The sequence below is a fragment of the Bos indicus genome, chromosome 10 (genome assembly GCF_029378745.1).
Source record: "Bos indicus isolate NIAB-ARS_2022 breed Sahiwal x Tharparkar chromosome 10, NIAB-ARS_B.indTharparkar_mat_pri_1.0, whole genome shotgun sequence".
NCBI classification, from domain to species: Eukaryota; Metazoa; Chordata; class Mammalia; order Artiodactyla; family Bovidae; genus Bos; species Bos indicus.
The window spans coordinates 67963729-67990182 of record NC_091769.1 but is presented as its reverse complement, the minus strand read 5'-3'; the positions used below and the strand labels follow the sequence as shown (position 1 = coordinate 67990182).

The following is a 26454-nucleotide window of genomic DNA, read 5'->3' as shown; positions in this document are numbered from 1 at the left end:
TAAATTCGGAAACAAAGAGGAAGAAGGACAAAGGGTATTTGAATAAATACACATTATCACTACGTTTGGGGTGGGAGGGTAGCATTGATGACACTCGAGCTTTCCAAGTTATTCATCACATTTGGAAGTTTCGACAACATGAAGTTTCTGGACTTCTTCCCAGGAACAAACAACTAGTTTTGAAGCCCTCAAGGCTTTTGGAATCCATGTTCTGCAGTGATGGTTCTGTTTAAAAAATACAGGGCTGCTGCTGCTGCTAAGTCGCTTCAGTCGTGTCAGACTCTGTGCGACCCCATAGATGGCAGCCCACCAGGCTCCCCCATCCCTGGGATTCTCCAGGCAAGAACACTGGAGTGGGTTGCCATTTCCTTCTTCAATGCATGAAAGTGAAAAAATAAAGTGAAGTAGCTCAGTCGTGTCCGGCTCTTAGCAACCCCATGGACTGCAGCCTACCAGGCCCCTCCGTCCATGGGATTTTCCAGGCAAGAGTACTGGAGTGGGTTGCCATTACCTTCTCCGAAAATACAGGGCTAAGGTTCATGAAACTTGAAAGTCCTGAAGCTCCCTCCCTCTAGACCGCCGTCATGGAATTTAACTAGGGAGCAAGGAATTAAACAGAATCCACTGTCTTCCTCAAACCTGCCTCCCCTACCATTATTCTCCTGGCCCCCACTCTGCCCCTAACCCAGATTATTTTATAAGATAAATCAAAGGGGAAACCACATTAATAGGAAGCCCCATCTCGGTCAAAGCCACCGTATATAGTTGTATTCAACTTCGTCTATGTGGATGGTGACCCTAGAGCTGTTTTGGATACAACCTGCCAGTGTACATGCGTCCCCCAAAGGAGCAACTTGTTCTCGGGCCATTCCTGGCCATGGTTTCCACAAATTGGATCAGACAGAGTTGGTGAAGCTCTCAGAAACTTAAGGAATCCTTAACCTGGGGAAGCCCAGCAAGAAGAAGAGCTCTAGGAACATCTCAATTGTCCAGACTGGAGCTGTCCTCAGGGACTGGAGCTCAACTAGGCCTGTTGATATTTTCTCAGATAATCTTGAGTTAAAATTTTTAAATTGCTCCATTCTTCTGAGAATTATTTCTTGACCTTCTTAGCTAGAGGAGCTTCTCCCCACCCATTTTTCATTACTTTATACCATCCTAGTTTTGCTTCCTTTATAATACCATAATTTCTTAACAACGTATTTGACTATTTAGTTGCATTCTTCAGTCTCTTTCCTCTAGACCTTGATGGCGAGCTCCATGTCTGCCTTGTTCTCTGCTGTGTTCTCAGCTGAAAACAGTTCTGGATGTGTGATAGGTACTCAGAAAAATGTTTTCTAATTAATGAATGACTGATAGGAAAGGACAAAGGAGATATGCCATAAGGGTCAAGTTACCCTTCATTCAGACATGAGCCCAGCAGAAATGGCAAAGTATGAGCACAATAGTCATATAGTTTGCATAGATGGGTTAATTTAAGTTTTTAAACATATATGTAATTTTGTATCAAAAACTCCCAACTAAACATTTCTTCACCGTCATCTAGTTGAAGGAATGAACTGAACATCCTCTGAGATCCCTTTTGGCGCTAACACAGCATGACCTATGATACACATTTGGTGAACTAATCCATTTCCTGTCTCTGATCTTTGATCTCTTTAAATCAGAAACAGGGCCAGTGCTGCAATCAATTGGAGAGAGGAATAGTTTATTTCTAAGATAACTGAAAACAGGTCAATACTGACATTTTTGAGAAGCTCCTTGATAAGACTGCTCTGACTTAGATACACACATTATAATTTCCTTATAATGTCTAAAGCAGGATGTGGTTCAGCTTAGGTATGTGTCCTTGGAGATGTCTATCAGTGAGCTCTGATTAGATCGTTACATCATGTTCTCCCAATAATTGTCCTTTGATGGGTCATTATTCATTGGCCACAGTGACCCAAAGTACTTTTCTCTCCACCTGTTGCCTGAGCATGCTGCCTCTTTCCCCTCATGTAGTGGGCATTTTTTGTTTGGACCACTCAGCATATATTTCCTTTATCTCTTGGAAAGAGAAGTTTAATTCTCATTCAACTATCTACCTCCACCATATGCATGGGAAAAACTGGCCATACTCCTAGCTCTATGAGTGAACCTTCACTAATTTAAACAACACACTGACTGAATGTGCTCAGAATGGATAGGGACATTCCTGGTTATATCATCCTGCAGTTCTAGTGAGAGGAGGGAGATGTCTTCCCTAGTGAGTTACTGTTGCTCCATCCCTGACAGCTAGATTTCAGATCTGCAGAGTTCAAAGCAAAGATCCAAATCCCAGTCCTAAAGACCAGAGAGCTCTACCCCTTGGAATGGTCAGTTTGATAGTAAAGCCTGAATCTAGTCTCAAGGTTCATGGGATAAGGCAAAAGAAGTAACAATTCCTAGAAGAGAACACCACCAAAAATACCCCATCTTAGTGTTTTAGTGTTAGTCACTCAGTCGTGTCTGACTCTTTCCAACTCCATGAACTGTAGTCCACCAGGCTCCTCTGTCCATGGAATTTTCCAAGCAAGAATATTGGCGTAGGTAGCCATTCTCTTCTCCAGGGGATCTTCCTGACCCAGGGATCAAACCCCAGTCTCCAGCATTGCAAGCAGATTTGTTACCATCTGAGCCATCAGGGAAGCCCCTATCTTAACCACTCATAAAAATCAATTCAAAATGGATTAAAGATTTAAATATAAGACCTCATAGCTATAAATTCCTAGAAGACAACATAAGGAAGAAGCTCCATGACACTGGTCTTGGCAATAAATTTTTTGGATATGGCACAAAAAGCACAAGTAACCAAAGCAAAAATCAACAAATAGGACATCAAACTAAAATCTTCTGCACAGCAAAAAAAAAAAAAATTAAAAGGAACCTATGGAATGGTATAGAATATATGCAAGCCATGTATCAGATAAGAAGTTAATGTCCAAAATACATAAAGAACTCATACATGGTACATGGTCCAGTGGTTAAGAATCCACCTCCCAATGAAGGGGATATGGGTTCCCTCTCTGACCAGGGAGCTACGATCCCACATGCCATGAGACAACTAAGCCCACGCGCTGCAACTACTGAGCCCACGCACCACAAATAGAGAGCTGTTGTGCCACAACCAAAGATCCATGTGCCACAACTAAGATCTTACATGGCCAAATAAAAAACATTTAAAAAAAAACTCATACAACTCCATAAAAAGAAAAAATATCTGATTAAACATGGGCAGAGGAACTGAACAGACATTTTTTCAAAGAACACATCCAAACAGCCCACAGGTACAAATATCACTAATCATCAGAAAATGCAAATCAAAACCACAATGAGACATTTCCTCACACCTGTTAGAGTGACTGTCATTAAGAAGACAAGAGACAAGCGTTGGCAAGGATATAAAGGGAATCCTTCCACACTGGTGATAGGAATGTAAATTTGGTATAACCACTATGGAAAATAGTATGAAGTTTCCTCAAAAATTAAAAATAGAACTACTATATGATCCAGCAATCCCACTTCTGTATATATATCCGAAGGAAATGAATACAGGATATCTAAAGGATATCTGCACTCCCATGTTCCTTTCAGCATTATTCACAATGGCCAAGCCATGGAAACAGCGTGTCTGCCAGATGAACAAAGATATGGTATATACAATGTATATGTGTGTATGAGCTTAGTTTCTCAGTCGTGTCTAAATCTTTGCGACCCTGTGGACCCTTCCAGGATCATTTGTCCATGGTATTTCTAGGCATGAATACTGTAATGGGTTGCCATTACCTTCTCCAGGGGATCTTCCCTACCCAGGGATTGAACCCAGGTCTCCTGCATTACAGGTGGATTCTTTAACATCTGAGCCACCAGGGAAATCCATATAATGTGTATACACAATGGAATACTATTCAGTCATGAAAAAGAAGCAAATCCTGCCATTTGTGACAACATAGTTGGAACTTGAGGGCCTTATGATAAGTAAAATAAGTCAGAGAAAGACAGAAAAAAAAAGAGCAAGACAAATACTATATGATCTCACTTATATGTGGAATCTAAAAACACAGACAAATAAAGAAAGAAATAAAACTAAAATCATAGACACAAAGAGTAGAATGGAGGTTACCAGGGTCTGGAGGTTGCAGGGAATTGGGAGGTGTTTTTTAAGGGTACAACATTACAACCAGTAGATTAAAAAGTCTTGGAGATCTAATGCACAGCATAGTCATTATAGTCAGTTGCTGCTGCTGCTGCTAAGTCGCTTCAGTCATGTCCGACTCTGTGCAACCCCACAGATGGTGGCCCACCAGGCTCCCCCGTCCCTGGGGTTCTCCAGGAAAGAACACAACAGTAAGATAAATGATAAACTTCAAAGTTGCTAGGAGACTAGATCTTAATTGTTTTTACCACATAAAAACAAAAGAAAATTGTGACATAATAAATGTGTTAACTAACACTACAGATGTAATCATATTGCAATATGTAAGTATATCAAATCAACACAGTGTAAATCTTAAACTTACACATTAAAAAAAAAAAAGAAATACTTATCCCCCCCCCAAAAAAAAGCCTCACAGAAAGACAAAACAGCCAAAGTCAAAAAGGGAATGAAACTAACATATAAAGATGCTCAATATCACTAATTATTAGAATAATGCAGATGAAAACTGCAGTGAGATATTACCTCACACCAGTCAGAACGGACATGGTCAAAGAACCTATAAACAATAAATGCTGGAGAAGATGTGGAAAAAAGGGAACCCTCCTACCCTGTTGGTGGGAGTATAAACTGGTACAACCATTATGGAGAATAGTATGGTAGTTCCTTAAAAATTCAAAAATAGAGCTAGCATATGATCTTGCAATCCCACTTGTGTGCATATACCCCAAGAAAACCATAATTCAAAAAGATACATACACCCCAATGTTCACTGCGGCACTATTTACAATAGCCAAGACATGGAAGCAACCTAAATGTCCACGGACAGAGGAACAGACAAAGAAGATGAGGTACATATATATGCACATATAGTGGAATATTACTCAGCCATAAATAATGAAATAATGCCATTTGCAGAAATATGAAGGGACATAGAGACTGCCATACTGAGTGAAGTAAATCAGACAGAGAAAAATAAAAATCTTATGATGTCACTTATATGTGAATTTTTTTTTAAATGGTACAAATGAAGTTATTTACAAAATAGAAATGGAGTCATAGGTGTAGAAAATTCAAGTTATGGTTAGGGGGTGGGAGAGGCAAGGAGGAATAAATTGGGAGACTGGGATTGACATATAAACACTTCTATATATAAACTGATGACTGAAAAGGATCTACTATATAACACATGAAACTCTACTCAATACTCTGTAATGACCTATATGGGAAAAGAATGTTTTAAAAAGTAGATATATGTATAAGTAATTCACTTGTGGTATAGCAAAATTAACACAATATTTTTTTTTTTAATTAACACAATGTTTTAAATCAACTATAGTCCAGTAAAAAATTTAAGAAGAAAAAATTAGATAACCAACAAGGATGGTGCTACTGTATAGCACAGGAACTCTACTCAATAATTCTGTAGTAACCTAAATGGGAAAAGAATTTGAAAAAGAATAGATATATGTACATGAAAAAAAGTAAACCTACTTTTGAGATGCTTAATTAAAAAAAAAAAAACCTAGCATATAAAGGGATAGCAGTGAACCTTGCCTGGCTGCGTGCCCCCACAACTATATTAGGTCCCCCAGCTCCAGATTCCCCTTGCCTTCACTTCTCAGTATTTATCAGTATATTGTAAACACAAAACTTTCCCTCCATTCCTTCAGTTCCTAAGGATTTTGGACTCCACATTGACTCTTCTTTTTCCCTCATCCTATACAAATAATCCATTAATAAATCCAATTGGCTTTATTTTAAGCATATGTTCCAAATATCACTAGCCATTTCTCTGTAACTCACTACAACCATCTCAGACCAAGCCAGTATCGTGCCTGAACTAATAAAATATCCCATTAAATAGCGTCCCTGAATCCAAACAAACCCCCTCGTTCTCCACATAGTACTCGGGGTAACTATTTCAACACTTAGGTCAGATCCTGTTACTTTTCTGCTCAAAGTCTCTCAAAGTGCTTAACAATGAGAGAAAATTTGAAATCCTCCCCATAGCTCCCTAAGACTATTGTTCTGACCTCATTTTCCCTTCACTCTTTCTGTCCACTCGTGCTGGTCTTGTTGAAGCCTAGAATGCCCTTCTCCCAAACATTGACGTGGCTTGCTCCCTGGCTTCATCTAGATCTCTGTTCAAACACTATGTCCTCTGTGAAGAGCCCCTTGATCAGTTTATCTTAAAAGTTCATTTCTTAGACTTTCTTGGTGGCACAGTGGATAAGAATTCGCCTGCCAATTCAGGGGACACAGGTTCGAACCCTGGTCTGGGGAGATCCCACATGCCTCGGAGTAACTAAGCCCAGGCAGCACAACTACGGAAGCCTGCGTGCCCTAGAGCCTGTGCTTCGCAAGAGAAGCCTCCGCAATGAGAAGCCCACACACCTCAACGAACAGCAGCCGCTGCTCACTGCAACTAGAGAAAACCCACACGCAACAATGAAGATCCAACACTGCCAACAATAAATTAAATAAATAAATAAATATTACTTTTTTAAAAAATGCACAAAGCCCTTTTCTAAAAAGGTTCTTTCCTTTCTATCCTCTTATCTGCTTCACTTTCCTTTAAAGTGTTTACCATTTGTTTGTTTCCTACCTGTCTCCTCCTCCTCCTCCTCCTCCTACTAAGTTGCTTCAGTTGTGTCCGACTCTGTGCGACCCCATTGATGGCAGCCCCCTAGGCTCCCGCATCCCTGGGATTCTCCAGGCAAGAACACTGGAGTGGGTTGACATTTCCTTCTCCAATGCATGAAAGTGAAAAGTGAAACTGAAGTCGCTCAGTCATGTCGGACTCCTAGCGACCCCATGGACTGCAGCCTATCAGGCTCCTCCATCCACGGGATTTTCCAGGCAAGAGTACTGGAGTGGGATGCCATTGCATTCTCTGTCTCCTACTATTAGAATTTAATTCCCATGTGGATGGGGATCAGTGTCAAACTCTGCCTTTTCCCAGTGACAGTTGAAGTGTCAAAGGAATAAACAGTTTAAGACCATGGATCCATTAAAATATAAGTTCTTTTACTACTTTCTCCTTCTTAAATTTGGGCAAATGAACATCTTTGTCTCTGTATTTTCTTCCTGTAACGCAGATGAGATAAAAATGTATTTTACAAAATGAAAAGATGAGGCTTCATCTTTCTAGCTTCGTTATTCAAGGTCTGACTTAACATCTATTAACATTATTTGATCCATCCAAAAAAGTTAATGGGTTATAAAATCTTTTTATAATGAATTTATTTGGAGGACTTTCCTGGCAGTTCAGAGGTTAAGACTCCACGCTTCCAATGCAGGGTCATGGGTTCAATCCCTAGTCAAGGAACTAAGATCCTACATGCTGCATGGCCAACAAGTAAATTAAAATATGCTTTGGAGCCTAAAATAGTTTTATTTTGGCCCTTTACTTTCCTTTTCTCTTTGTGCATTAACTTACCATTTGTATTTCTTCTCCTGCAAAATATTTATTCATGCCTTTTGCTCATTCTAAATTTTGTTACCCATTTTTCTGATATTGAAATATAGTTATTTATTTGCCTATCACATCTTTTTCAGATCTAAACTTTTGGGGAAAATTTTTAATATAAAATTCTAACTTGGCAATTATTTTCTTTCAGCACTTTAAGATCTTATTCCATTGTTTTCTGGATCCCATTTTTTTTTCTCTTGAGAAGTCAAATGTCTTATTGTTGTTCCTTTAGAGGTAAATATATCTTTCTTCTCTACTTTTAAGATGTTTCTCTTTGTGTTGATTCAGATTTATTATATGATTAGACATGGTCTTCATTCTATTTACCCTGCTTGGGTTCACAGAGAATCTTTGTATTTAAGGTTTGATGCATCAGCTTGGGAAATTCTTAACTGTTATCTCTTCAAATATTCTTCTCTGCTTATAGAATTCAAATGTTAGATCTATTCACAAGTCTCTTATACTCTTTTACATATTTTCCATCTTCTTTTTCCTCCAGTCCCCAGGATGGATATTTCTATTCAGCCACTGTATAGCTCACCAAACCTCCCTTTACCTGTATCTTATTTGCTGTTAAACCCATCTACTCAGTTCTTAATTTCAGATGTAGGACTTTTTAATTTCTAAAATTTCCATTTGCTACTTTTCTGTATAGATTTCTACTCTCAATGAAATTCTCCATTTTGTGGGTCACTTCTTGGTCTGCTTTTCTAGATTCTGTCTCCTTCTCTTAGCATGATTTATAACTTTCTATTGAATACTAAAGTGTCGTGCATGAAAAGCTGTAGTGTCTCCATATTATATCACTCCAGAGAAGATACTCTCTATTCTCTGCCAAATGCTATAGCGGCACATAATATCAACCCAATCAGAATCAATTCTTGCTCAAGATTTGTTTTCAGTCCTCATCAGGTTTACAGTATTTTTGGTTCTCTCCCCTACTCCTAGGGATTAGGCCTCCCAGGGATCCCAACTGAGAATCTAGGATGTTTCCTATGCTTCCTCCTCCTCAAGGGACCCTGAACTTAAATTTCTGTCTTCACAGCGCTGCCTAAGATTCCATTCTGTCTCAGCAGCTTTCTGGTTGCTTACTTTGCATAAATTAAATAGGATATATCTTGAAGGGAAAACCGATACAGCATCTGATCCACTGCTCTCCAGGTTTTTGTGTCCTCGACTCCAAGGTTTCTTGCAAATCTGGACTCTATTATTTGTCTCCCTAGCTTCATGAAATTGCTAAAAGCTCAGAAGTCCTCTCTGACCCTTAGATATGAAACTGCTGCCCAGATTCTCAGCATCTTATCCATGTCTATTACATTAAAGGTCTCATGAAGAAGGTAGCAGATAAAACGTGCTTATTCCAATGAGCTTTCTTTCTTTCCAGAATCTGGCCCTTCAAATAATAACAGGCTCAGTATCTCTCTGATGCTTTCAAACAAACCTTGCTTTTGTACTTTATCCACATCCTCTAGGCATTCTTGGCAGAAACTATGGTTTGATACAAGTGTTAGATAGGCTTATCATAGCCAGAGACCTAACATATATGTCTTAAATAATAAATTTTTAGACTCCAAAACAGGTTTCACTAAAAGCATCATGTATTCTCTACAATAAATAATTTGTTAAGGAACATAGGCTGATAGGATATGAAATAATTGTATTTTTCATGTAGAACACAGGAAAACTGTTCACTGGTGGCAGTTTTCTTGCAACAGAGAGCACTTCTGAAAAGTTACCATTTTCATGTTTTCTTCTTCAGGAAGAAAACAAAGCAGGTACTATTTAGTCTCTGTGTGTGGTGGGGCAGTTTGAAGGGTTGCTATGCAAGAAACCCCAGGTGGCTCAGTGGTAAAGAATCCAGTAAAGAATCTGCCTGCTAACGCAGAAGACGCAGAAGATGTCCAAGACACAGGAGAGGCAGGATACTTGGTCCCAAAGATATAGCAACCCACTCCAGTATTCTTGCCTGGAAAATCTGCTGGTGGGGTAGAGTCCATGGGGTCGCAGAGTCAGACACGACTTAATGACTGAGCATGTACACGTGCAAGAAACAATCTACAATATCAGAAAATTACATAAGAACATACATACTGAAACAAAACTCGGGACTCAAAACTTGCATCGAAAATCACATCTTGTTTTATCTAAAATATTTGTGTGAGGGTAATTTTCCTGTTCTTGTTTTTGGTTAACAGCCTCATTTTTTGTTTTGCTTAAGAGACAGTATGCAGTCTGCAACCCTGGAGAGTAATATCCGTACTTTCACCCAAGTACTCTGTCGCTTCTATTTTGCTGCTTTTCAAATTGCTTGAATCCTTTTATAGCTGAAAAGAGTGTGGTCATTCAACCACAAGACCATGCTTTCTAGCTTCCTGAATCTGAAGATGTTTGATAAGAGTAAGGGGTAAAAGTTGTCATCAGCACAGGATGAAAAAGCAGCTCCCGCCTCCACAGAGAGAAGAGCACAGGGATCTTTTTATCTCCTTCTTACAACTTAGTTTCTTCCTATAGCATTGCCAAAGCTCCCTTCACAAACGTTGTGAAAGCTTGTGTTCTCATTTATTAATAATCTAATTTTGCTGGCCTGTAAGTATTGATGGGGCCACAGGTCACAAAAGAGAGAAAACCAACCTCCCAAATGAAATCTTGACTGGATATCTGACATAGTTGGGAGCTATTAAATGATTTGCAGACTAGTACACTAATAGATACCCCCTTACCATCTCATCCTAAGATAAACTTCTAAGGCATGGCCTACTCCACCCACTTCAAGGTTAAAACTAATGATTAAAACAGAAAGTAGCTATTAACCAAAGCAATCTGTTCTCAACCCAAAACCAACATTTGGAAACACTGTCTTAGAAATGAGGAGCCCTGACATATGGGCACCATATGTCCACTGATTAATCCAGAAGGGGTTATAGGAGCCCGAAAAATTCAGTCACTCAAAAATGTTTATTAAACACCTACTGTGTGCCAGACTCTGTGCTAGAGGCTGAGGATATAGTGGTGAACTTAGTGAAGCCACATTACAGGCAAATAATCTATTCAATAGGAGCATTTCACATGGGAGTAAGTGCAATAAAGGAAGTAAAACAGGATGATGTAACACTGAGTGAAGAAGTGAGGCCCAGCTACAGGGTGATCACAAAGGGTCTCCCTGCAGAGGTACATTTAAGCAAGATGTTAAAAACAAGAAAGAGCCAGTCATGCAAATATCTGGGGGGGCAAAGAGTTACAGGCAGAGCAGATCCAGTGCAAAATCCTAACGCAGGAGAGAAGGCACATGAAGGGTATATAGCATATACAAGGACAGGGATGGGGATTATCAGACAGATAGGAATCAACGATGCCAGATCTCGTAGGCCACTGAAAAGCCTTCGCATGTTACTCAGTCTCTCTTTTCTACCTTCTCCCGTCTCTGAATAGCATGTGTATGCGGTTATGGTCAGAATTTGTTCCACAGTGCTCATTAATTGAAAAAGAATACCAATGTACTAGGACGTTGTCACCAGATAATAGCTTCTGGCAATGATAGAAATGCATTTATTTCTCTGAGCCAAAGCAACTGATCCTCCTGGCAATATTCAAGGGCATTGGCAGCACTTGAGCTGGGCCCTGTGATTAATGCAGATTTAATCGGTTTATCTGATGGATATCAGCACAAAGCTTTGACAGTGCCCCTGAGGACCCCAGTGCACTGATTGGTGAGCACAACAGAACCATTGTGTGGCTGAAGCCAATCAAGGCCTGGGCCAGTTCATCCCAGGGGAATCGAACTGAGATGAATAACCTGCTTTCTGACTGGCTCAAGTCCCAGTGACTGTTTGTTACTTTTGCCAATGAATAAAGCTCGTCCACACTCATTGGGTGCAACTGGTTGGCCCTGACCCCGCCTCACGTAATTAATGCCACACTGTGTTGTGAGTTTTCTGAACTGACATGTGGCAGGCAGAGAACTAAATGAGTTCATCACCACCAGGGCTCTGACCAAAAGAGAAAAAGAAGCCAAATTAATGCAGAGTAATGGAATGGCCAAACAGCCAGCTGCTGTCTTCCTACCCTAGCACATTGTCATTCATCCCTGGAAATTGCGTCCAACTGATTATGACAAAGAGGTTCTTGAGATATCCTTCGTGTGTGTGAGGATAGGAAATTTTAACTCCAGCACCTTGGCCACCTTCCACTTGGAATAATTACATTCCATTAGCCAAAAGTTTCTTCTGCCTTAGGCCTTCAGAAATACGGCTGGATGGGGTCTCAGTGTCTCCAATCTCAATGCCTCATCCCAGAAGAATCTTTACTCTTGGTAGTGCTAATTAGAGAAGTTTTTACACACACAAACACACATACACGCAAGTATGTTTTCCCACACACAGGACAACTTTATGCCTACCATTAAAAAGGTATGAGCATATTAAATAAAACAATACTCAACTGGGGGGGTGTATAATTGGGTTCACTATTAGGCATTCATTGCAGACGTTTATTGATTTCTGCACCACAAGGGAGCTCATTATAATAGAAACTTTGCCAGGAGTGGAGCACAAAGAGGACCGGCCCCATTTCCTGGGTTTTTGGGAGGAGGGTAGAGAAAGGGGAGCTGTAACGCTGTAGAAACCAGGCAGCTATATCCAAAAGCAAACTGAGCAGTGTGGGGGAGAAAAATTTTCCTCCTACCTTTCTAGGTTCTTTGCCTGGTGTAATGATCAAACTGACACGAGACAGATTAACAGGAGAAAAACCAATTTAATTTCATATGTACAGGGGCGCCATAAAAATATGAGGCCCAAAGGCAAGTTGGGCAGTTGAGGCTCCTATGCCATCCGGAGCTGAGGAATGTGGTAGGGCCTGGGGCTTCCAAGGGGAGGAGGACAATAAGCAGAGCAGATGTCTGGTAATTAGATGCTTGCCCTGTCATACAGAGAGCTCATTCAGATGAAAAGTTATCTCTGGTAATAGCATTCTTTCTCTCTCTATTATCTAAATTCTTTTCTGTAGTTAAGGGGGAGGTAGAAAGCTCTTCCTGAGTCTCTTGAGCCTTGATTGTATTCAGCTCAAAATAATCCACATGCCTAAGTGGCATATTTTGAGGAAGTTTGTTCTGAATGCTTTCGGGAGATAGAGGTACCCTAGTCAGCTGCTCTCTTAAAGACCTGAGTGTATACATAGGGTATATATATATTTTATACACATATTTAGATACATAGCATATATATATATACTAACATGGGACAGCCCCTGCCCAGTCACCTCTCCACCTTCCAACCAGCAGGCTGAGCTTTTGCATCCTCCCCAGGGCTTTTTCCTTCCACAGTAAGACCTTTGACCACTTTCTTCTACCACCTATATAGTACAATGGCTTTGCCATAGGTCCTGGTTTGGAGTTCAAAATATATGGCACTCAATAGCACTGCAAGCTCCTTTTAATCAATTTTATTAGCAAAGAAAGACCAGCAAGGCAGGGAGTAGATGTTATGTGTGATCACAGTCTTCTCCATGCCCCATTCCTACCCTGTGAGATATAGCAAGATATTAAAGACTAGACAAGATATTGAAGTTTCACCTTCAGAATCCAGGTGCCTCAGCGCGGTTACATTTAAAACACCCAAATGTTCTTTATCGCAGTAATGATTCCACATTCTATGTGTACAAGGTTTGTGGCATTGTACAGGAGGCAGTGATCAAGACCATCCCCAAGAAAAAGAAATGACAAAAGGTAAAATGGTTGTCTGAGGAGGCCTTACAAACAGCTGAGAAAAGAAGAGAAGTGAAAGGCAAAGGAGAAAAGGAAAGATACACCCATTTGAATGCGGAATTCCAAAGAATAGCAAGGAGAGATAAGAAAGCCTTTTTCAGTGATCAGTGCAAAGAAATAGAGGAAAACAATAGAATGGGAAAGACTAAAGATCTCTTCAAGATAATTAGAGATATCAAGGGAACATTTCATGCAAAGATGAGCACAATAAAGGACAGAAATGGTATGGACCTAACAGAAGCAGAAGATATTAAGAAAAGGTGGCAGGAATACACAGAAGAACTATACAAAAAAGATATTTAAGACCCAGATAACCACAATGGTGTTATCACTCATCTAGAGTCAGACATCCTGGAATGTGAAGTCAAGTGGGCCTTAGGAAGCATCACTATGAACAAAGCTAGTGGAGGTGATAGAATTCCAGTTGAACTATTCAAATCCTAAAAGATGATGCTGTGAAAGTGCTGCACTCAATATGCCAGCAAATCTGGAAAACTCAGCAGTGACTACAGGACAGGAAAATGTTAGTTTTCATCCCAATCCCAAAGAAAGGCAATGCCAAAGAATTTGCAAACTACTGCACAATTGCACTCATCTCACACAATTGCAAAGTAATGCTCAAAATTCTCCAAGCAAGGCTTCAACAGTATGTGAACCGTGAACTTCCAAATGTTCAAGCTGGTTTTAGAAAAGGCAGAAGAACCATAGATCAGATTGCCAACATCTGCTGGATCATTGAAAAAGCAAGAGAGTTCCAGAAAAACATCTACTTTTGCTTTATTGACTACGCCAAAGACTTTGACTGTGTGGATCACAATAAACTGTGGAAAATTCTGAAAGAGATGGGAATACCAGACCACCTGACCTGCCTCTTGTGAAATTTGTATGCAGGTCAGGAAGCAATAGTTAGAACTGGACATGGAACAACAGACTGGTTCCAAATAGGAAAAGGAGTACGTCAAGGCTGTATATTGTCACCCTGCTTATTTAACGTATATGCAGAGTACCTCCTGCAAAATGCTGGGCTGCATGAAACACAAGCTGGAATCAAGATTGCCGGGAGAAATATCAATAACCTCAGATACACAGATGACACCATCCTTATGGCAGAAAGTGAAGAAGAACTAAAGAGACTCTTGATGAAAGTGAAAGAGGAGAGTGAAAAAGTTGGCTTAAAGCTCAACATTCAAAAAATGAAGATCATGGCATCCAGTCCCATCACTTCATGGCAAATAGATGGGGAAACAGTAAAAACAGTGGCAGACTTGATTTTTGGGGGCTCCAAAATCACTGCAGATGGTGACTGCAGCCATGAAATTAAGACGCTTGCTCCTTAGAAGGACAAGCAATGACCAACCTAGACAGCATATTAAAAAGCAGAGACATTACTTTACCAACAAAGGTCTGTCTAGTCAAAGCTATGGTTTTCCAGTAGTCATGTATGGATGTGAGAGTTGGACTATAAAGAAAGCTGAGTGCCAAAGAATTGATTCTTTTGAACTGTGGTGTTGGAGAAGACCCTTGAGAGTCCTTTGGACTTCAAGGAGATCAAACCAGTCAATCCTAGAGGAAATCAGTCCTGAATATTCATTGGAAGGACTGATGTTGAAGCTGAAACTCCAATACTTTGGCCACCTGATGCAAAGAGCTGACTCATTAGAAAAGACCCTGATGCTGGGAAAGATTGAAGGCAGGAGGAGAAGGGGATAGACACAGGATGAGATGGTTGGATGGCATCACCAACGCGATGGACATGAGTTTGAGTAAGCTCTGAGAGTTGGCGATGGCATGCTGCAGTCCATGGGGTTGCAAAGAGTCGGACACAACTGAGTGACTGAACAGACTCTGAATGTGTATAACAACAGTGTAATATAGTGCAATGTTTTAATCAAAGACTTGGAAACATGTTAGTAAAAATTAATCTCTGTGGAAGCTTGGGGTTTGGAGTTTTCTTTTTTCTTTTCTGTTTCTCGAATATACTCTTTAACACTCATTTCATCTAGCTTCCCTAAAGTTTTCAGTGTACCCCTAAAGATAAAATGGGTTTGGGGAACCTGGAAGAGGAGGCTTTCACCTATGCCAGAGAGATGTTCCTGGGCAAAAAGGAGTCAAGAGAAAAACAGGACTTCCCTGGGTCATGACACGAGCCTTTGAAGTCTCAAGAAATGATGTTAGGTGATAAAGAGAAAACTACAGGGAAAATTTCTGCGAAGAAAAATATTGAAAAGTCCCATACATCCAAGCAGGTGAGTACAACAAATCTGAAATCCAAATTGAGACTAGAAGTTCAATAAGTGAGCCCACTTCATGGGGAAAAGAGGAGACACAGAAAGGAGAACAGAGCCATTGGCATTTCAGAAGTTGCCTGTGAGAGATACTCAAAGATGGAACAAAGAGGAGCCCAGAGCACATGATATATACAGATGATGCCAAGGTCAACACAATATTTTTGTGTAAAATGCAAATTTCCCCATATTTCAAAAAGTCAAATTGCTTTATTTTACTTGGTTAGGTAAAGTAACAGTAGAGGAGGTCATGTACTCTATAAATTTCACAGAGCTCTCAGGGATAGAAAATGCAAACTACAGGAGGTAATTATCTGTTACAGAACATGGTTAATGATTATGTTCAGAAGATGTTAACAATCACGCTTAGGGAAAAGATTATAAGGCCTTCAAAGGGGTCCCTCTGGGCCACGTGACTGTAATGTGGTCTGAGGAGCTTCTTCAATGCAAATACTTGTTGTCATGGCGACAGGATAGCACCCGCTTGCTCACCAGCACCATACAAAAGCCCCCTACTTTGGCACAATAAACTTTTAGTTCAAGAGAGACTTTATCAGTAACCAAATGTAGAAAGTAATATCCCATATGATTCTATCCAACGCTCAGTGAGGACCTAAAGTTCACTAGAGTGAATCTAATCCTAGGAAAGGTTGGGAACAAAATGGAAGAAACTGAGATGGGTCTAAGAATTCTCACTCCCCCCCCCCCCCCCCCCACACACACACACGCACGCGCACATAGTCTCCTGTTTTTTTCTGAAACTTAACAGTTGCTGCTTATAGAATTGTCCTTGTACTAAGACACATAGTCATTCAGTTTTTTGCTCATTTTTTCTATTTCATTCATAATAAATGTGAGAGCTTTTTAAATATTTGGTGATGCCTTAGAGATAAGTGGTCACCCAGAGTGAGTGATGATTTATGAGGGTCAAGTAATAAAGAATAGGAATTTCATTTATTTTATTGCCTGTTTACCTCCTGGGGAAGAGACAGCTGGTAAATCATTTTGGTGAGTTAGTAAACTGGGCAGCCTTTGTTTGCCAGGCTCAGGAAGAAATCACAGGATGGAAAAGGATCCAGGGGCTGCCTCCTTCACCCGCCCTCTGCAGATCAGCAAAAAATCTGTTAATTCTGCCATTCAGAAACTGTAGGTTTAAAAAATAATAACTGAGTTTCTCCTCTCCATTTTTCCAGTGCCTTAAGGGTCCTCTTATTCTCTAAGTACTTCCTTATGTCTAACTTAAATCCCTCTTTTTTTCCATTTTCACAGTTAATTATTTCTCCTTACTCATGTAGAATCTCTCTGGATGCAAACACAAACATTCTTAGTACTTGTCTCAGTTTAAAATTGGGTGTCTTTGGGATTTCTGGTCAGTTCGTACAGGAACCTCAAGGAATCTCTATTTCCTCCTCTCTAAAATAGGAAGACTCCTTGTCCTCAAAGAGCCAGGTGAGAAAATACAGACATTTCTTTGTTCTTTTACAGGAAGCTCATCAAAACTTAGTCATTTCCTAGAGATCAGCACTTGTACAAAGTGACATCATTATTTTTATGATCAAATAAGTTAGGATAAAAGTGTCTTTTTTCAGAACAATTTTGCACCATAACTTACCATAAATACCTAATGTCACCCTGCCCTTGTGCTCCTTCTTCTGGGATGTGTCCCTCAAGCTGAAACAATAAAGAGAAATGGTGCTCAGGAAAAGTGTGCATCTCCTGCACGCATCTCTTGCAGGTCATCTGTCAGGGCATTTTGCACACACGTGTGTGTGTGTGTGTGTGTGTGTGTGTGTGTGTGTGTTAAATGGGCCAACCCAGGGCTTTAACACTTTTTTAATTAGTTGCCAACATTTTGTACATAGGAAGTTTCAGTTAAAAGTCTGGATTTCAGGTTTTTATTTAAAAATATGAAGATATAACAACCACTGCCTATACTGCCACAAGTGAAGCTATATAGCAGCTGCCTCCTTTAATGGGGTCTTCGCTTTCCACTTTTCCCTAGTCCTCACCAGTCTTCATTGCATTACACCCTGCTCTTAACTTGGGTTACTTGTCTGACACCTTTTTCACAGCTAGCTATTTTGGAGGGGTGGGGGGTGATAAGCCTATATCAGTTCAGTCGCTGAGTCGTGTCTGACTCTTTGCAGCCCCATGGACTGCAGCACACCAGGCTTCCCTAACCATCACCAACTCCTGGAGCTTGCTCAAACTCATGTCCATGGAGTCAGTGATGCCATCCAACCATCTCATCCTTTGTCATCCCCTTCATCTCCTGCCTTCAATCTTTCCCAGCGTCAGGGTCTCTTCTAATGAGTCAGTTTTTCACATCAGGTGGCCAAAGTATTGGAGCTTCAGCATCAGTCCTTCCAATGAATATTCAGACTGATTTCCTTTATCAGTCCTGTATACCCAGTTGAAATCAACTTTCCAAATGCAACTTTTTTTCCTTTTGCTATGAAATCTGCTACTGCTAAGTCGCTTCAGTTGTGTCTGACTCTGTGTGACCCCATAGACAGCAGCCCACCAGGCTCCTCCATCTCTGGGATTCTCCAGGCAAGAACACTGGAGTGGGTTGCCAGTTCCTTCTCCAATGCATGAAAGTGAAAAGTGAAAGTGAAGTTGCTCAGTTGTTTCCGATTCTTAGTGACCCCATGGTCTGCAACCCACCAGGCTCCTCTGTCCATGGGATTTTCCAGGCAAGAGTACTGGAGTCGGGTGCTTATTCTCAAAAGGACGTATCCTAGTGGGAATTGGATAATCAACACTGCCCCATATTCCCTCCCCACTAGCTCCTAACAGACAGCTCTCATAGGGGTCTCCGATAAGAAGTATTAGTGTGAAAGGGTCTTTCCTCTGTCTGAAGTATTCTTTGACCCTCTCTCTACCCACAGGCTGCATCCTTTTCTGAGAATCCATATCTGGAGGAGATTTAAAAAATTAAGCCAATCAAATCACCTCAGAGGACACTCTAGATCCCCTACCTCTTTTCTTCCTGAATGCTGTCATCCCACCTCCCAGCAGTCAAACACACTGGATTTATCAATTCATTTCTAACAGAGAATATGACCAGAGTGGTGTGCTATCAATTCCAAGTTTAGGTTACTTAAAAACTGTTGCTCCCATTTTGAAGGATCACTCTCTCTTCCTTGGATGGCCTGTGCTGGAGGAAGCCAGGTGGCAAGTTAAGAAACAGCCCCATGACGAGACTAACAGGGTAAGAGACAGAGGCCCAACAGCAACCACACGCATGACCTTGGACGTGGATCGCCTCTCCTTTAGATGAGCCCACAGCCTGTACTGACAGCTTGACTGCAACCTCATGAGAGACTGTGAGCCTGAAGCTCCCAAGTAAGCCACATTCAGATTTATGACCCACAGAAACTGTGAGATAATACATGTTTGTTGTTTTTAAGCTACTAAACTTGGGGGTAATTTGTTAAGTTGTTGTTGCTGTTCAATTGCTAAGTTGTGTTCGACTCTGCAGTCCCATGGACTGCAGCATACCAGGCTTGCCTGTTGTCTACTGTCTCCCGGAGTTTGCTCAAGTTCATGTCCATTGAGTTGGCTTTGCTATCTAACCATCTCATCATCTGCCACCTTCTTCTCCTTTTGCCTTCAATCTTTCCCAGCATCAGGGACTTTCCCAATGAGTCAGTTCTTTGCATCAGGTAACCAAAGTATTGGAGCTTTGGCTTCAGCATCAGTCCTTTCAATGAATATTCAGGGTCGATTTCCTTTAGGATCAGCTGGTTTGATCTCTTTGCAGTCAGTTTGTTAAGTAACACTATGTAACCAGCACAGGGGATGCTGAGGCCACTGGTCCAAACACCGTTGTCTAAAAACCTCAGCTCTGATGGAACAGCTTCTTCTTCAGTCTTCTGACTTGTTTAGGCAGGGAAACATTGTTTTTTTTTATATTTCTGGGCTCTAGAATGTTATAGAAGCATCCTTCCAGACTCTTCATCATATTGATTACAGAGACAAGTTCGACATATCAGCACCAGTCACCAAAGAGCCCCAGATTCTCTGCAGGTGGAATGATGAAGGCAAAGTGCTGTGGGTGGGCTGGTCCTCTCCACTGATGCCCAGAGCTGTGTCAACTGTCAGGAGATTGAAGTTCTCTTACAAGAAAAGACACAGGCAATTCCTGCTTCTATGGAGAGTGCAACAGAAGTCAAGACCCAGAAAAACTGGAGGAGTGAACCAAGTATTTCTTCGGCAACACTCACTGTCTCTCCCTTACTCTCCCCTGGTGAGCAGCCTCGGGGGCCTGCCCTGCGCCCTGCGCTCTGGACTGAGTTATCAGTGATCCATAGGAAACTGCCCCGTGTAGGTTCCACCTTCACATATACGATCCACAAGGGCAGGGCCCTTGCCTGTGTTGTTTACTGCTATGTGCAGGCACTTTGACTTGTGACTGGCATGTAGAAGACACTCAGTATAGATTTGTTGAAGTTTTAATACCTCAGAGTGGGACGTGATCGAGGGTGATGACCTCCTATAGCCAGAGCATATATCTTCCACTCCCTTCCCCTCCTCCTAGCATCAGTCTGCTCACCCCTGGAATCTGGATTTGGGGAACACCCCTGATCATCTTAGCTGGGTCCCTGGCGCTGCGGAGATGAGGGGCTGGAAAAGCGGCACTACTCAGGCTCCATTCCTTTCTGCCACAGTGTTCAAAGAGAAGGACCATCCCTCTGCCCAGCAAGGAGACAGATATACAAAGATTCTGCAGGCCACCTCTACAAAGCTTCAAGGCCAAGGTCTCAGTTCAAGGGACACCAAGTAAGGAGATAGAAACACCAGATGGGGTCCTTTGGTGACTGGGTCCAAATGCCTGGTGCCAGAAACCAGAAAATAGCATTTTTTGTATATATAGCAACTGGCCTAGGGCCTCATTCCACCAGCTTCAGAGGGAAATAAATCTTGTTTGTTTAACAGACCCAGTGGAAGAATGTCCTGGCACAATGCCCAACACCCAGTGAGCACTTAATAAATATTTATTGAATGAATGAGAAGGATCTTGAGCCCAGCAATATATTTCTTGGCTGCAAGTGGGGAAAGGTAAAAGTCAGATTTGTGAAGCCATACATCCTCTCTCCTCCCCACAACCCACACACAGAAAAGAGCGAAAAGGAAAGCAAAGAAACGTATCATTAGAGCAGTAGGAAGAAGCCACCTCCGCTCTGCGACTTGGGTCAAAGCAGTTAACCTCTCTGGGTCATAACTGCTTCATTTGTATAATGGAAAATCTGGGCTTGGAGAGCCAGTGCTAAGCTGCTATGGCTCTGAGTTTCTCTAAGGCACAGTCCCTCACACCTAATTACACAGTTTGCCTGCAAAAGGCAAGTGGCCTGTCTTTATCAGAGCAGGAACAAGAAGGAAGAGCCATTGTCTTTCAAATCATGGGGTTGACCTTTCTCTCAACCTCCTGCTTTGTGCAAGCAGTCCAGTTACAGAACAGATATTCTTCTTCAGGGCTATTTTTTTAGTAACATTGAGAAGAGGTTGAAGAGGAAAAGCTTCTGGTGAAAACATGCCCTCCTTTTCAGGTTGTAATTTTTCATGTTCATTACAATGGGAAACCCCCTCTCCAAGGACAGTGCCAAATAAGAGGGCAGCAAGGTTTCTCCACACGGAACTCAGTCTGCTGCTGGGGTGGAAGCAGCTGGTATTCAAGAATTAGGAGTAGATTTACTTTTGAAAGGAGGTAGACAAGGGGAGAGCAGAGAGCAGGGGAAAAAGCCTCTCTGCCTTTTCAGTTTTGTGGACACTAAAAAAATGTCCTTCTGAAAAGAGCAAAAGGAAGAGGTGGGGGAAAAAAGTTTTTAAGGTGAAAAGAAAAAGAATTATTTTTTGTGTGAAAATAAAGCACTTATTTTCAGCATCTACAGTGCTGGTGATCAGCACAAAAATCCTTACTGAAAAGAAGGCAAACAAATCAAAATTTGTGCTAGGAAATTTCAGGAGTGTTTAATAAATGTCACACAGCAGAAGGATTCCATGTTCAAATTAGTTTGGGGACTTTGCAGTACTTCTCAGAGCCTTTACTGTACAAAGGGGCGTGGCGACTGGAAAGAAAGACTTCACCTCCAGCGAGCAGAGTTTTCAGAAGACACTTCGGTAAACACTGCCTTATAACTCATTTCTCTTACTTGAAGGCAAATCACGCAAATGAAAAAGAATTATCCTCTCTAGTTTCAGAAGAAAAAACAAGATCAACACATGTTTAAAATTATTCCTTTGGGAGAGTGGAATTAACAATTTAGTTTCAATACTGAACCTTTGCATAGAAGTTAGAGGGCAAAAGATCCGGGCTTGATATATTGATGCACTTGCTGACAATAACAGCTGTTCCCAAATGAAGAAACTTATCATCAGGAAGACTGAATAACTTGTCTCTGGAATAAAAATAATGGCCACCCCAGATGGAGTGTTTGCTCTGTTATGGTTCTGTGCTAAACAACATTACCTATGTAGATACAGATAGAGAGATATAAAACATGCATGTCTATATGGTATGTATGAATTTATATTTATGTTTATACCCACTTTTCTATTTAATCTTTATAACCCTACATAAGAAGATACTATCACTTATCTTCATTTTGTAGATTAGTAAACTAAGATTCCAGAACATTACCTACTTTGCCCAAGCCCACATATAGAGTAAAAGGCTTAGCATAAGTTCAACTACCAGTCATAAAGCCCTGTAGAAAGGGTTTTGGTATAGACAGAGTGTTCTATGCTGGGAAAGATGGAGGGCAGGAGGAGAAGGGGGCGACAGATGATGAAATGGTTGGATGGCATCACCAACTCAATGGACATGAGTTTGAGCAAACTCTGTGAGATAGTGAAGGACAGGGAAGCCTGGTGCGCTGCAGTCCATGGGGTCAGAAAGATTCGGACACAACTTAGTGAATGAAAAACAATGGGATTTACAGGGTCCAGTACTATTGCCTGGAAAATCCCATGGACAGAGGAGCCTAGTAGGCTACAGTCCATGGAGTCGCAAAGAGTCGGTCACGACTGAGCGACTTCACTTTCACTTTACAAATAGTTATGACTAATTTTCCATCCACCTATATAGACTACTAATAATAGCATTTACAAAAACACTGAATTCAACTTGTAAACATACTAGTGGCTGCTCTGTGCCTGGCACTGTAAAGAATGCAACTGAAAAGAGCAAGGTGATCAAACCAGTCAATGCTAAAGGAAATCAACTCTGAATATTCATTGGAACAACTGATGCTGAAGATAAAGCTCTAATATTTTGGCCACCTGATGTGAAGAGCCAACTCTTTGAAAAAGACCCTGATGCTAGGAAAGATTGAGGGCAGGAGGAGAAGGGGTGACAGAGGATGAGATGGTTGGATGGCATCACCAACTTGATGGACATGAGTTTGAGCAAACTCCAGGAGTTGGTGATTGGCAGGGAAGCCTGGCATGCTGCAGTCCATGGGGTCACAAAGAGTTGGACACAACTGAGTGACTGAACTGAGCTGTCCTGTGAAGCCTCAGGCTTTGCACATAAAGGTTACCATTGAGGCAGAATGTTCTGGATGGTTGTGGGTCTGAAGCTGTTGAAACAGTGAGCTGGAGTGACAGGAAGTTCCTGTGACAAGGGTAACGAGCACACAGAGTGCTCATATCTAATCAGCACTGAGTGCTGGGCTCCATCTTTGCCACATAGCATGAATAGCTACAGTAAAATACAGGGGAAGGTGCCCGCATTAGCTTCAGCAGCATGAGCAGCCAGGACTACACCTGGATGTGAATCAGACCTGCAGAAGTGCCTCAAGTAGGACCAGGGAATCCAAGTGAAGGTACAAAGGAAGGTAGGCTAATTGAGCGTTGAGAGTCCTCCTAAGTGTGGATGCAGGTTGAATCACAGGGAAGGAAGAAAACCTTTTGGAAGACAATCTCCAAGGCATTTAGACTTTTTGTGACGTGGTGGTGGTGTTAGCTGAATCGCCAAGTTGTATTTGACTCTTTGTGACCCCATAAACTGTAGACTTCCAGGCTCCTCTGTCCATGGGATTTTCCAGGCAAGAATACTGGAGTGGATTGCCATTTCCATCTCCTGGAGATCTTCCCAACCCACGGATCAAACTTGTGTCCCCTGCTTGGCAGGCAGATTCTTTACTACTGAGCCATCAGGGAAGCCCTAATTTGCTTGATAACATATCCTTTATTGTTTCATTCTCTCCCTTTCTGACTTTCTCATTTCCTTACAGTGTTTCCTTGGATCATCTCCCAAATTAAACACTTGCCCTCAAATCCTTGTTCAGGGTTGCTTCTGGGGGAACCCTACCTGGACTTGGACTCCCAGGCCCTGGCTACCTGGGCATCTAACTTAAGTATTAAATGACCTAAATGATTCTACCTGAGAATTTTACCCTAGAGCCGATAAAGAGCTAGAAACAATCTAGAATTTGTTCTGAGGCCACTAGCAATGGCCTCCTATGTCCAGCAAGGTGATGGGAAGGACATTTGAAGCCGTCCAGTTTTTTTCTTTACAGATGAGAAAATTGAGGCTAGCAAGGTTAAGAGATTTACCCAGAGGGAGGCAGAGACAAGAGACAGTTTTTCAACCATACTGGTTAGGAGCCAGGCTATTTGAAGGCAGGCCCCTGGGTTTGAGGCCACACTTGCAGTTTGTGTGACTTGTAGAAAGCTATTTAACTTCTTCAAGTCACCATTTTCTCGTTATAAAGTTATAAAGGGCTTCCCTGATGGTCCAAGCAGTAAAGCATCTGCCTGCGATTCAGGAGACATGGTTTCAATCCCTGGGTTGGGAAGATGCCCTGGGGAAGGAAATGGCAACCCACTCCAGTATTCTTGCCTAGAATCCCCATGGACAGAGGAGCCTGGATGGCCACAGTCCACGGGGTCGCAAAAAGTTGGACACGACTGAGCACACATGCACATAAAGCTGTGAGGGTCGAGTGAGATAATCTGTATAAAGCATTTAGCATGGCATTCACTGGGATGCTTTCAGATCTATATAACAGAAGACCCCACTAAGAGTATCCCAAAAATCAACATTAAGGAATTACAATAATAAGCTCAGAATTGGGGCTGCTCTAAGGCTGGTCAAGGAGGTTCTTATGTTATCAAGGACTCATGCTCTCCATGTTCTGCTGTGCCATCTGCAATGTAGTCTCCCCTGAAGGATGCAGAATGGAAGATGACATTCCAGGCAGCACCACCTCTGGCAACACCAATCAGCAGGAGAGCACGTTGGTAGATTCTCCCCAAGATACCCTTTACATCAAGAAAGAAGACATTTCCCAGAAGCCCCCTTATGTTTCCCTAGCCAGGTCTGCATTGCACTCCATCTCTAATGCAGTTCCCTGACAATAGAAGTCCAGGTAGCATGACTGGCTTAGATCAAAGCAATATTCTCCTCCTGGTGGAGGAGTTCAATCACTTCCCTGGAACACACCAGGGGGAGGGGCCAAACAAAAAGCAGGACTCTTCCAGCAAGAAGGAGGGAATGGTGCAGACTGACTGCCAGGTTAGGAGGCAACCAAGTCAACCACAATTGCTGAGTTTACAAAGGTGTTGAGTAAATGCTATTTTTCGTGTGATGCACAGTTCTTTGTGCATCTATAAAATTGCAACTCTTTCTTTGGTTTAAAGCTATTGGCCTTCAAAGGCAAAATTATCTAGTAGTATAAGTTAACACTCTGTCTTAACCATCATTTTGTTTGGTTGGTTTTAGCTTTGTATTTTTTAAGACTTTTTTTTACAGAGCAGTTTTAGATTCACAACAAAATTAAGAGGAAGGTACAGAAATTTCCCATATACCCCTACCCACCCATGTGTAGCCTCCCCATTATCACATCCCCCCAGAAGGGTACGTTTATGACAACTAATGAAACTACATTGGCACAACATCACCCAGAGTCCATCGCTTACACTCAGGCTCACTCTTGGCATTATACATTCTATAGGTTTGGACAGATATATGACATAGTGTTTTCACCGCCCTAAAAATCCTCTGTGGTCCACCTATTTGCCCCTCCCCTTGGCAACCACTGATCTTTTCACTGTCTCCACTCGTTGTTATTCACTCACTCAGTTGTGTCCGACTCTTTGTGACCCCATGGACTGCAGCACACCAGGCTTCCCTGTCCTTCACCATCTCCCGGAGCTTGCTCAAACTCATGTCCATTGAGTCAGTGATGCCATCCAACCATCTCATCCTTTGTTGTACCCTTCTCCTCCTGCCTTCAATTTTTCCCAAAATCAGGGTCTTTTCTAACTAGTCAACTCTTCATATCAGGTAGCCAAAGTATTAGAGCTTCAGCTTCAGCATGAGTCCTTCCAATGAATACTCAAGGTTGATTTCCTTTAGGATTGACTGGTTTGATCTCTTCCCTTGCAGTCCAAGGGACTCGAAAGAGTCTTTTCCAGCACCACAGTTCAAAAGCATCAATAGTTTTGCCTTTTCTAGACTGTCAGTGTTGGTTTGTCCAGCATGTAGTCTTTTCAGTTTAGTTCCTTTCCCTCAGTAGTACGTTGTCATGTTTTACTTTATGCTATAGGGAAGTTTTGTAAAGGGGAGAGGTGGCTATGGAGCTGGGATAACAGATGGAAAAACAGAGAAAGAAGGGCCTGGTAGAACCAGAAAATGAATTTCACAGGCATCCCACTTTTGCCTAGGGCCTGCTCTGAGCTGGGCTTTAAAGAATGGATTTTACACTTGCACTTGTCCTCCTGAAATCCAAATTCCCACTTGTACTATGAG

General features: G+C 41.7%; 1 long non-coding RNA gene across 1 annotated transcript in view; it reads left to right on the top strand.

Annotated features, from left to right (window-relative positions):
• LOC139185160 (uncharacterized) overlaps nucleotides 1-26454 on the top strand; it is a 38729-nt gene that overhangs the window by 9495 nt on the left and 2780 nt on the right. Inside the window, exon 2 of the long non-coding RNA XR_011568688.1 lies at nucleotides 18826-19043. This is a non-coding gene — a long non-coding RNA (uncharacterized lncRNA). The remainder of the gene's footprint in view (nucleotides 1-18825; nucleotides 19044-26454) is intronic.